This window comes from Pinus tabuliformis, chromosome 6 (genome assembly GCF_031772625.1).
Source record: "Pinus tabuliformis cultivar Carrire ecotype Pingquan chromosome 6, CPIR1, whole genome shotgun sequence".
Lineage (NCBI taxonomy): Eukaryota > Viridiplantae > Streptophyta > Pinopsida > Pinales > Pinaceae > Pinus > Pinus tabuliformis.
This window is the reverse complement of record NC_142292.1, coordinates 1,859,830,737-1,859,843,825: the sequence shown is the minus strand read 5'-3', so window position 1 is coordinate 1,859,843,825 and position 13,089 is coordinate 1,859,830,737.

Genomic DNA, 13,089 nt, shown 5'->3' with positions numbered 1-13,089 from the left:
TCATTCCTATCATCCTTACAGGAGGCGTGACAAGGGATATTTTCCAGATGAGTTCAAGAAAGCCAAGCCACCTACATTTAATGGAGAATTGAAGAATCTGGAAGATGTAAATGCATGGTTACTTAGGATGAATAAGTTCTTTGAGTTGCATGACTACATCGAGAACATGAAGGCCAGGATAGCTATTTTCAGCCTCAAAGGGAAAGCAGACATCTGGTGGGAAGATGTGAAGTGGAGCAGAGACATCAGGACAAAGGAGTTGAGTTGGCATGAGTTCAAGAGGCTTTTCTGAAAGAAGTGCTTTTCAGAGAGGTACTATGATAGTAAATCTAAGGAGTTCTATGTGTTGAAGATGGAAACGATAACAAATGAGGAGTACATGACTGAGTTCTTGGAGTTGATGAGGTATGTACCATATATTAAGGATAAGATGGCCAAATTTCAGAGATTTTTCAGTGGATTACCAGTAGAATTTAAAGATTGTATTAAGTATGATGAGCCTAAGTTTTTATGCAACCAGCTCACAAAACAGAAGAAAAGATAGATCAACGACTTGAAAAATAGCCTCTTCAAGGGGGAAACCTCCTTTACATCACATAAATGAAAAATTCTTGGATGATTCAAATGACAAAACCTCCTTTCTATATATAGGAGTCTAAGGGGTCACAATATAATCATAGCCTACATTAAAATAATAATGTAAGGGCACAATAATAACAATAGTGGGCTTCTATGGGGTACAATAATAATAAATGGGGACTACATGGGCACAACAATAACAATAAGGGGGCTACACTAACAATAAAAATAAGGGGCTACACTAGTATTATAAGGACCTAACATGTACCTCTCCTTCAAAAAAGTGTTTTCCTCAACGCTTGAGTAGTTTTGGATGCTTTTGTATAAAATTCTCATCCTCCCATGTGGAATATTCAGCGGGTAAGTTCCTCCACTTGATGAGATGCTTTGAAATTGATTGTTTTCATAGCTATTGAGTTCTTGTTTCCGTGACTGCTTCAGGTTCCTATATGATTTTTCCTTCCTCATCAAGTTCTGGAAATATTGTTTGAACTGGGAGCTTGCCACCTATAATATTCTTTAAGCATGAAACATGGAAAACTGGGTGCAATCGGGAAGATGCAAGAAGCTCCAATTTGTATTCCATAGTACCAATCTTTTGCAACACCTTGTAAGGACCATAGTACTTTGGTGATAATTTAATATCCTTCTTAGCTTGCTTGAGGGACATTTGATTTTATGGTTGTAGTCATAAAAATAAACAGTCGGCTACATCAAAACTTCTTTTGCTGTGATGCTAATATGCTTATTGTTTCATTCGATTCTGCGCCAAAGTGAGGTTATCCTTTAAGAGTTGGAGAACTTGTTGTTGATGCTTGATGTGATCTTCCATTGCTTGAACCTTAGAATTTTCTCTTAAAGATGATGTGATGGACGGTGGATGATATCCATAAAGTGCCATAATGGGGTCATTTTTGCTGCAGTATGGAAGGAAGTGATATACCACCATTTGGCCAGAGGTAACCACTTGACCCATTGTGTTTGTTTATTAGATACAAAGCAATGAAGATATCCTTCCAAACATTTGTTCACTATCTCAGTTTACCCATAAGATGAGCTGTGAGCTAATTGAGTACCCAAACAAGAAAATAATTCTATCCAAAAGTTTCCAATGAAAATGGGATCTCTGTCGCTTACAATAATCTTCGAGTTTCCATGTAGCTTTGGAATTGTTTCCATAAATGCAGTAACAACTATACTAGCTTTAAATGGATGAGATAATGCACAAAAATGTGCATACTTGATAATTCTATCAACTACCACTATGATGACACTCTTTCCTTCAGACTTGGGTAAGCCTGTGATAAAATCCATTGAAGCCTCCTCCCAACATTGACTTGGAATGGATAATGGTTGTAACAAACCTGGGGTCTTAATTGTCTCAACTTTATTTTGTTGGAAAAACAAACATTCCGCCATAAAATTTTGAATATCAGATTTAAAGCCATCCCAAAAAACTTCCTTCTTGATCCTGCGGTAAGTTTTAAAAAAAATCCTGAGTGCCCTCCTAAGGGAGATGTGTGGAATTCCAAAATAATCTTTTGTTTGAGTTGGGAATTCTTATAAAGATATAAGCGATCTTTGTACGATAATGAATAAATTTTACAGCTAAATGTATAAGATGTACTGGGATCTTGCTACAACTTTTGAATGAGTATCCACACTTCTTCATCATTCTTCCATTCATCCCTTGCTTAAGTTATACAATCTAGCTGGATAACAGAAATGGCACAAAACAATGCTTCTACATCCTCATCCTTTCTTGAGAGTGCATCTGCAACAACATTTTGCTTCCCTTTTTTGTAGATGATTTCAAAGTCATAAAACAACATCTTTGTGACCCATTTTTTATACTCTTCTAAAGACAATCTTTGTTCCAAAAAGTATTTAAGACTATCATTATTTGTTTTTACCTTGAAGTGTCTTCCCATTAGGTAAGGTCACCATTGCTTTAGTGCATGTAGTATTTCCAACATTTCCTTCTCATAAATAGGTTTGTGTAAATACTTTCCTTTGATTGGATGACTTTCAAAAGAAATGGGTCTTCCTTATTGCATTAAAACAACACCAATTCAATTTCTCGAGGCATCACATTCCATACTAAAGGTTTTTGTGAAGTCTGGCATAACCAAGACCAGTGATTGGCACATTGCCTCTTTAAGATGTTCAAAGGACTTAGTTGCTTCTGGAGTCAAAGAAAATGCATATTTATTCAGTACTGTTGTTATTGTTATTTTTGTGCCCATGTATTCCCCACATTGTTATTATTGTGCCCCATAGAATCCCAATTCAAACTGATTTTTCAAACAAAACTTATGCAAAATTTTAAAAATACACACTTTTTTCTTGATTTGTAGGAGCTCAATATTGATTATGTTTTATCTCTGTAATTTACGATCTCCAAAGTCTAAAATTTCATCTTATGGTAGCCCTATGAGTCTTATTTCCAACCCCACAAGTCAGACCGATATTGGAGTCTTCAAGAAAGAGTTATTCATGATCTCCCACGATGGCCTAATTATAGATTGATTCAGTAGAGAGGACTTGTACTGAGTGCCACGTGTAACTGTTTCTACCTTCACCCTAAAATTACTACACGAAACACTACAGTCCATGCAATTTCATCTAATTTTTACAGAATTCAAATCTGATGCCTGAAATGAAAGTTATGACAATTTTCCCTAGGTCACCTGTTTGAGACTGAATTTTAGAGCCCACAAAAACCCTAACTTCCTTGGATCATATCGCCACAAATATAGCGAACCAAGATATGAAATTTGTACAAAAAGTTCCACAAGGTTTCATCTCCACACGGTAAAAATTTCAGCTTCTGAAGCCTCGTATAAAAAAGGAAAGCGAAAATTCCAAGATGACCTGTTTGAAGAAGTGAAACCCTAGAATCCAAAGCTTTGATACCAAATGTTATGCAACCAACTCAAAAAACAGAAGAAAATATAGATCAACGACTTGAAAAATAACTACTTCAAATGGGAAATCTCCTTTACATCACATAAATGAAAAATTCTTGGATGATTCAAATTACAAAACCTCCTTTCTATATATAGGAGTCTAAGGGGTCACAATATAATCCAAGCCTACATAAAAATAATAATGTAAGGGCACAATAATAACAACATGGGGACTACATGGACACAACAATAAAATTAAGGGGGATATACTAACAATAACAATAAGGTGATAGACTAGTATTATAGGGACCTAACATCGGTCGCTTGAAGAAGTAATTAGAAAGTTGAAGCACTGTTATGAGCAATCAAAGCGTAAGACAGAGTCTCAACAAGGTTGGAAAGGGAAAGATGAGACTAAAGATAATTGGATATCGAAGCGAACGAGACCTCAGGATGTAGGTGAGAAAGAGAATGTTGTTCCTTATAAGAAGTTTAATGCAGTTGGAAAGGGACATGGGTCACAACTTGGAGGGTGGAAAAATAAAGCTGATGGTAAGGCATAGTTACAGTGTTGGATATGTGGCAAGGAGCATCTCAAGAGGGTTTGTCAGTAATATAAGGGTGGTAGGCTTCATATTTATAGTTCACAGGAAGTGTAGATAGTAGGGGATGTTGGACAGATAATTCCTCATATCTTTGCAGCATTGGATAACAAGCAGGTGGATCACTAGGAAAATTTGTGATCAAGTTGTTTCTATTGTGATATACCTGGATATAATTATAGCTATGTTAACCATAACTTGGTGGATAAGTGTGGTTTGAATAAAAAAGTGCATGTAGAGTCTTGGTTAGTGTAGTTGGCCACAGGTACTAGGAAGAGAGTTCATCATTGGGTAAAAGCTTGTGCATTTGAGTTGAATGGTATGCATACATCAACGTATTTGAATGCACTTCCATTGGGATCATTTAGTATGCTTCTAGGTATGGATTCGTTATATCTTCACAGGATTAAGGTGTATTTTTATGAGAATGCTATTGAGTGCTTGGATGAAAACGGAGAACAGAGAATATTGCAGGGTAAGTAGAAGGAAACATCAATCATAATGGTTACAGTTATGTAGGCAAAGTGTAGTCACAAGAAAGGGTGTTTGTTATGCAGTTCATATTTCCAGTGATAGAGGTAAGGTTGTTGAGGACGTAGAAGTCTTGAAGAGGTATCCGATTTTACAACAGTTTTAGGACATGTTCCCGATAGAGATTTCAGAATTGCCGCCTCACAGGGAAGTGGACTTTTCTATTGAGTTGGTACTATGAGAAACACTAGCACCGAAGGCACCTTACAAGATGAGCACTCCAAAGTTAGTGGAATTGAAGTTGCAGTTGAAGGAATGCTTGATACTGGATACATAAGGCCAAGTTTTTTTGCCTTGGGGCACACAGTGTTGTTTGTGAAGAAGAAGGATGGTACTCTTATATTGTGCATTGATTACATGCAGTTGAACAAGGCAACTAATCCAGGGATCTTTTGATATAGTAGCATGGAAAATCTCAAAATTCAAAGTGGCAGAAAAGAAAGTATCCTGACATCAGATCGAAATACTCATCTTCCTGATTCCAACGGTGTGAACGACACTCCAATCCGAGTCCAAATGATGAAGTTGTGGTAGAAAGAGTTTGCCTTAGTTCCTTTGGAAAATGAGGCTTTTTCTTATAAAAATGGGTTTTTAGCCTTATGAAGGCAAATCACAATTGGAGGATCATCAGATTGGAAGATGGAGTCGGCGAAAACCAAGGGATAGAACCGGGACCTTGGACTGCAGCGATGTGATATGCCGATGCGATACGCCGATGTCGGCAGATTGGTGATCGATGATCGGCACAGTCAGAAGAACAAACCTGGGGCCATTGTGATTTGTGATCAGCGTAGACCCGATTATGTTCTGATGCCCGATTTCATATAATTTGAAATCCGGGTAAAGGCTATCAGTCAGGTTTTCCAATGTTTTCTGTGTATTATCCGTTTAAACAGAAAAAAGGCCAATTTTAGGGTTTTTGTGAGGGAAGGGCAGATTCATCGCGCCCGATTGATCCATCCGTTAGAACAACCTTCTATTCTAATCAAACAAACCCCGATTTAAGCACGCTTGTAACAAAACAAGGATTATAAAGCTCGATGATTGGAAAAGTGTAGGGGGGGAATGATTTTCAGCACGCAGTTCAAGGCAGGAGAGTTTTCAGGAGGGAAGATAGTGTATTTTGTCTGATTTTGGACAAATCTTATATGTTTTCAGCCCCTTTCATCACCACGGCTGCATTGGTGCTATCCATTTCTCCATCTAAGGTCTTCATTTCACAGCCATTTTCTAGAATGGAGGTATAAGCCTCTTTGTATGTAACTGGTGAATGTAATTCTCTTCTTTTCATGCCACTTAATATATGAAGGCTCCCCATTGATAGAGCAGGGCCCAGAGATGTAATCTAAGTTGGACGAACTCCATTATCAAGTCTTGTTATCTTCTTGTTGTGCCTTTATGTGTTCCTTCTTCTTTTCTTGTGTGCACATTAGATTTTTGTGTTAAGCTGCAATTTCTACTTGTGATTCTTTTCATACATCTATAAGCAAAAGATCCCTGGATCAAGTGGTATCAGAGCAGGTCTTTTTAGATGTGAATTGCATATTTGTATGCTAACAATAGACAGACTCCGAAGAGGTGAAGGGGAATTAGAGCCTTTTGATCCTGAAGCGGGGCATGCACAATGAAGGAGAAACATAGCAGAAGATGAAGCTCATCTTGAAGAGGAGCGCAATTTCTGCAAGACCTTCTATTCGATGACAGAGAATATTAGTTAGTTGGTTTTAAGGCTGGAGAAAGCAGAGGAGAGAAACCCAGAAGGACAAGGTTTAGCACATGGGAATGGTGGAGAAGAACCCCCTCCTTCTCCTTCCGGGAGTGAAGGTTCTCCTTCCTCTCACCACCATAATCGTAGAAATTCAAAGGATACATCTAAGAAACCTTTCTTTAAATTAGATGTGAAATTTGATCTTCCCATGTTTAATGGTGAAAGTAACACATAGAAGCTTAATAATTGGATTAGGCAGATTGAGGTCTACTGCAGGATTCAATAGATCATGGAGGATGAGGCAAAGATTCAGCTGGCCTCTCTACGGCTGAGCAACACCGCTCTCGTTTGGTGGGAGAGAAAATTGCAGCGCAGTAAGAATGTGGGTAACCTCTTTTTCTCATGGCCTGATTTTATTTCTGCGCTAAAGGAACAATTTTATCCTTTAGGATACAAGCCAAAAGCTTTAATGAATTGGCAGTATTTAAGACAAGAAAAAGGTCAGGATGTTCAGAGTTTTACAAAAGAGTTTAGAAAGCAAGCACTGAATTTGGGTATTGCACTTGATACACCTGAAGTTGTAACTAAGTATATTGGCTCACTGCATAGCTATATTAGGCATTCATTGTTGTTGTTTGAACCAATCACTATTGACTTAGCCAACATAAAGGCAATTCATATTGAGAACAGGGGCAAAAATGAAAGAGATGATCATTCCAGAAAACCACCGTTAAAACCTCCCAATGACAAATCTAAAGAGAGAAGGAAAGGAAATGAGAGGAAGATGGCAACAGCCAAAGAAGGAGAAAGGCTGTATTGCAATCACTGAAAAAAGGAAGGCCATGATGACGATCACTGTTGGAAGCAGCACCCAAAAAAGCGTCCAAAGAAGTATGGAGGAAAAGGGAAGTAGAAGACAGTGGCAACGACGCAGCAAGACCTTGGATTAGATTTCGAAGATGAAGCGTTGATCACAACAGCAGGAAAAAAAGGTACTCTTACACCTCATGTTAATTCTGAAACGCATGAAGGCATTAGTTCTGTAAATGAGTCCCTTCCTAATGACCGAAAGAGAATTGAGCTGTTTCATATCAGAGTTATTGTAAATCATACTAAAGTGGAAATTATGTTTGATACCGGATCCCAAGCAAACCTAATTGCAGAATGCCTAGTAAAGAAACTCGGTTTAGAAACAAAACCACACCTGAAACCTTACCCGGTTGGATGGATACATGACAAAGCAAAACTAAATGTAACCAAGCAGTGTAAAGTCAAATTTGTAATTGCTTCTAAGCTAGTGGATGAAGTAGAACTGGATGTAATACCATTGGATATCTATGGCATGGTGTTAGGGAGTCCATATTTGTATGATAGAAAGGCAGTCTTTTTCCGTGATGAAAACAAATACCAAATCACAAAAGATGGGGTAGAATATATAGTAAGGGCTCATCAAAATAAAATCAATGCCAGCCTTGTAAGCGCTGGACAAATAAAAAGGTTGGTGAATTCCAGGAAGGGTTGCATGCTTATGGTTGTAAGGGAAAAAGAGGCAGAATTAGCTAATGCTTTCCAGGGCTGTGATCAGGAACATAAACATGAATTATCTGAACTAATTTCTAATTATGATGAGCTATTTCAGGAACCGAAGGGATTACCTATGAAGAGGGAAATCCAACACGAGATCCATTCGCAACATTACACTCCTTTACCAAATATTGGCATGTACAGGATGTTGGCCATTGAGATGGAGGAAACCAAGAAATAGGTGCAGGAATTGCTCGACCAAGGGGTCATTAGGCCAAGCACTTCTCCGTGTGGATCACCAATTGTCTTAGTCCCAAAGAAAGACGACACATGGAGGATGTGCGTGGATTACCGCACGCTAAACAAAATTACGGTGAAAAATCGCTACCCTCTTCCACGCATTGATGACTTATTAGATCAGTTAAAGAATGATGTTTATTTCACCAAATTGGATTTGCGTAGTGGTTATCACCAGGTCCAAATTGCAGAGCAAGACATGTGGAAAACCACCTTCAAGACCAAACAGGGGTTGTTCAAATGGATGGTGATGCCATTCGGACTTTGCAACGCTCCAGCCACTTTTATGAGGGTCATGAATGATCTCTTTCGGCCTTTCATTGATGAATTTGTTCTTGTATATTTAGATGATATACTTGTCCTTAGTAAGAGTTGGGTTGAACATGTGTGTCATGTAAAGAAAGTGCTCGATGTACTGAAAAAAAAAGAAAAACTCTTTGTCACACTGTTAAAGTGTGAGTTCGGGAAAACCGCTTTAGGTTACCTAGGTCATATTGTTGGTCATGGTCAGTTAAAAATTGATCCCTCTAAAGTTGAAGCGATTGTAAATTGGCCTAAGCCTACTAGTGTAACCGAGGTCCGTAGCTTTTTAGGTGTACTCCAGTATTGGATGAGATTTATTGCTAATTTCTCTGTTATTGTAGCACCTTTGCACACATCAAAAAGTGTGAAACAGGTCTTCCAATGAGGAGGAAGAGAACAGAAGTCATTCGAAACATTGAAGGAAAAGATCAGCACCGCGCCAGTCTTAGCCTTACCCGATCTCCAACAGCCATTCGAGATCGAAATCGATGCCAGCAGTTATGCCATGGGAGCTGTACTGATGTAGCAAAAGAAGCCGATTTGTTACCATTCTGAGAAGTTTTCTCAAGCTGTGATAAACTATCCCACTTATGACAAGGAGCTTTATGCCTTGGTGCAGAGTGTGAAAAAGTGGAAACACTACCTGATCGGAAAGGAGACCATCATCCATACAGATCATCAGCCCTTGCAGTACCTTTAGTCACAAACCAAGTTGCAGCAATCTCGTCATTTCAGGTGGATGGGTTTTCTTCAATAGTTTCATCTAGTAATAAAGTATAAGAAGGGCACTAGCAATAAAGTGGCTGATATGCTATCTCGCCCTCTTATTTCTGCTTCTGTTATTTTGCATAATGCTTCATTGTCTTTCGAGAGTTATGCTGAACAATATGCTAATGATGATGACTTTAAGGAAATTTTTGCAAAACTAACCCATGGTTCACAGGTGGACAACTATCATTTGTAGGGGAAACTGTTGTATCACCTTGGTAAATTGTGTATTCCCACAGGGGAAAGAGTACATGTAATTCGAGAGGCCCACACCTCTCTTGTGTCTGGACACTTTGGTGTCGAAATGACTTTATGTCATGTACAAAGATTTTGTTTTTGGCCTCATATGAAAAACATTGTGTCATGCAGAAAGAGTCAATTTTAAGGACAAAACCGACCTCCCTAGAAACTAAGGCATTTCTAGTGACAAACAAAACAATCAAGCACTATCTTTCCCTAAATATGCATTTAAAATAAGAGCAACCAGGTGTTTAAGGCATACCTTTAGTCCAACGCTGTTTGTAGGGGCCAAGCCTCTTGGATCCAGATGAGCTCCTCTCCTTGAAGCCTGCATACACAAACAAGCAAATGATTACATAGCACCTGAATAACTCATATAATAAAACATATTCATCATAAAGACCAAGGAGTTTATGAAACAAATTATATATAACAACTTGTTGAGAAAAATGAACTTAATTGTATTAATTGGAAACAAAGGAAACCTTACAACCAGTGCCTTGGTGTTGTGCAGGTCCCTCCCAGGGTCCAGCAAGAGTTCTCCTCTACTTTGATCAGCTCACCCACTTCCAAATGAAGCTAAGAAAGGAATGTGATCTCTCCTCTCAAGCTCTATAAGGGAGTCCTAATTTCAGCAGCATCTACCCTTAGGAATGTTCAGCTTTCAACCTCTCCTCCCTCTGGCCCAATGCCTGTATTTATAATGCTGTGGAGGAAGTTAAACAGGTCCACCATCAATGGGATAAGCCCCTCTTTCAAAGGGATAGCTCCCCTCTTCATGGGATAAGTTCCTCTTTCATTGGGATGCATGAACCATCTGGAGGCGCTCAATCCACGTCAAACCATCTTCTAGAATGCTCTAGAATCGACTGCAAGTAAGTTTTTTGAAGTAAAACTTGCGCCTTTTGACTTTTACAGGGGTACGCACCCACCCCTTTACAGACAGAGCGTACAAGTACGCAGGTATTATGTACTTGAGGTGCGGGCACGCAGGTAAAAGTAAGAAAACGTGCGTAACCAGAGTTATATTGATTTTTTAAAGGCTTTCTCTCTTTTTTGGAGTTTGACATGAGGAGCAGAGGTACAATACTTGCCAAGGAGGACAGTATGGTTATTGATGGGGCCATACTGACTGCAAATAGTCATGGTGACAAATTTTAGTGTAACAGATTGCCCCCTAAAGTGCGAGGTCTGTAGTAGATTAGGGTTTTATATCATCTAGGAAGGGTGAAGCACTTTATCATTTCGAGGATTATCTTGTGGAGAGCCCAGTCGGAACCTGCAAATATTCAACACAAAATACATATATGAGATCATATCATCGCTGAGGTAGGCATTCCCATACTCAGATCAAAAACTTAACTAACAAACTAACTACTGCTCTGATATAGGAATGATTTTGCAATACATCATAATCATAGACATGTGTAGACACAGTATGGACGCAGCCATCTGTTTATAATTAGTCTACTGTATAATGAATACAAAACTCCTCGCAGCCTGGATGGCGGAAACTAGATCCAGGGTCTTCATTTCTGCTTCCAGAAATAGTACGATTCTATCCATGCGAATGATCCGGATTTAAGCAGGAACGCAATAGATTACAGAGATAACCATAAATACAGAGATGCGATAACCATAAAAACAGAGATGCAGCGGAAATAATACTTCATTTCACTAATGGAGAATACTGAAATATGCTTACAAATAGAAATGACCCAGCTATGGCGATGGTAGCTTATCTCTGAGAAGAGATGTGTCGGCTACATGCCTCTGAACTGTTCCGAACTGTCTTTACAATGAGGCTCGAAGGCCTGTTTATTATTGAGAAACAATGGAAAACCCTTAACATTCCAAAACCTAACCCTAGAAGATGAAAACGCCAAACTATGGGCCCCGTTTGGGTAAATTGGTACATCAACTTCCCGGGGTCGTAACTTTGGCATACGATCTCCGTTTTATGCGCATGATAGCCCGTTGAAAAGATCTTTCTGAGGACTATAACGCAAACAACGATTTTTTATCAAAAAAATCGCAAGAGCGGGATTTCCCAAAAAACATCGTTTAGGGCCTCAAAACGGCTCCGGAAGTTTAGGACCCGAAAACTGCTAAAAATAGTAAATTGTGCTATAATTAAGGAAACTGAAAATGTCAAGAGGGACAATGGTGGGGGTCTAGGTGGACTTGGCAGGTGGCCACCAATATCCACCTGGATCATTCCTCCCCCCTTAGGAAGCAATGGTCCCCATTGCGTTGAGTTCCTCCATGAGATGGGGAAACTTTTGCTGAACTTGGTCCCTGGTGAGCCACTTGCCATTGTGAAGGAGTTGGCCTGCTTTGACAACTCGATACAGTTGAATATTCTGTTGGCGAGTATTCTTGATCTGTGTGTCCATGATTCGATCAGTTGCAGCTTGTTCCATGCAATCTGGATTTAATTCTGTGGGGGTGAGCTGTTCTGCAATGTCAGATGTATCTAGCAATGGTGGAAAGTATGGCCGAAGGCGGTCCACATTGAACACTGGGTGCAGGCCAAGGAATGGGGGAATGCTGAGTTCAAATGCATTGTTTCCCACAGCCTTAGTAATGGTGTAGGGACCATATCGGAGTGGTCTTAGTTTCCGATAGGCTCCAGTAAGGCGTTCCTTTTGTAAATGCAACCAGACTTTGTCACCCACCTGGAACTTGTGTGGCACTCGATGTTGATCATGTCGCTGCTTGAACTTGGCATTTGATTTCTCCAGAATGTCATGGACCTGCTGGCGAATATGTTGGATGTGCTCAATGAAGCTGGTCGCCTTGTTTGTTTCAGACTGGACATGAGCAGAATCTGCGTGAGTAGCTGCAAATGGCATGGCCACATCAATGGGGCATAATGGCTGGAATCCCAAGCCCACCTGAAAAGGGCTATGGCCAGTGGAGCTGTGAAGAGCTCGGTTGTAGCTGTGTTGAACATAGGGGAGGCTCTCGTCCCATGTGCGTGGATGCTTTGAGTTGTACATGCGCAGAATGTGTACAATCATCCTATTGACAACCTCTGTCTGGCCATCAGTTTGAGGATGGAAGGCGGTGGACTTAGTGAGTTTGGTGTCCAGCATTGACCAGAGACTGGACCAAAATGTACTGAGGAACCGACTGTCCCGATCTGAGATGATAGACTGTGGAATCCCAAAGTGCACCCAAACTCGTTCAAAGAAGAGTTTAGCAGTGGCTTCTGCTGTGATGTTCTTCTTGCAGGCCGCCATGATGGCCATCTTCGAGAACCTGTCGACGACTACAAAAACACAGTCATTTCCATGCTTAGTGGAAGGAAGGCCAGACATGTAATCCATGGAGATGGATTCCCAAGGTTGGCTAGGGGTAGGCAGTGGGGTATAGAGGCCTTGCTTCTTGATGGTCGGTTTGGCAATGGCACAGGCAGTACATGATCTGATGTACTTCCCAACATCCTGTCGAAGATTTGGCCAATAGAAATACTTTTGCAGCACTGCCACTGTTTTCTCGACCCCGAAGTGACCAGCAACTCGACTATAGTGTGCTTCCCAAATCATCTTGGCACGCTCGCTTGAAGGAACACAAAGGTGACCCAAGTGGCATAACAGGTCGTCCTGGAGGTGAAAATCTGGAA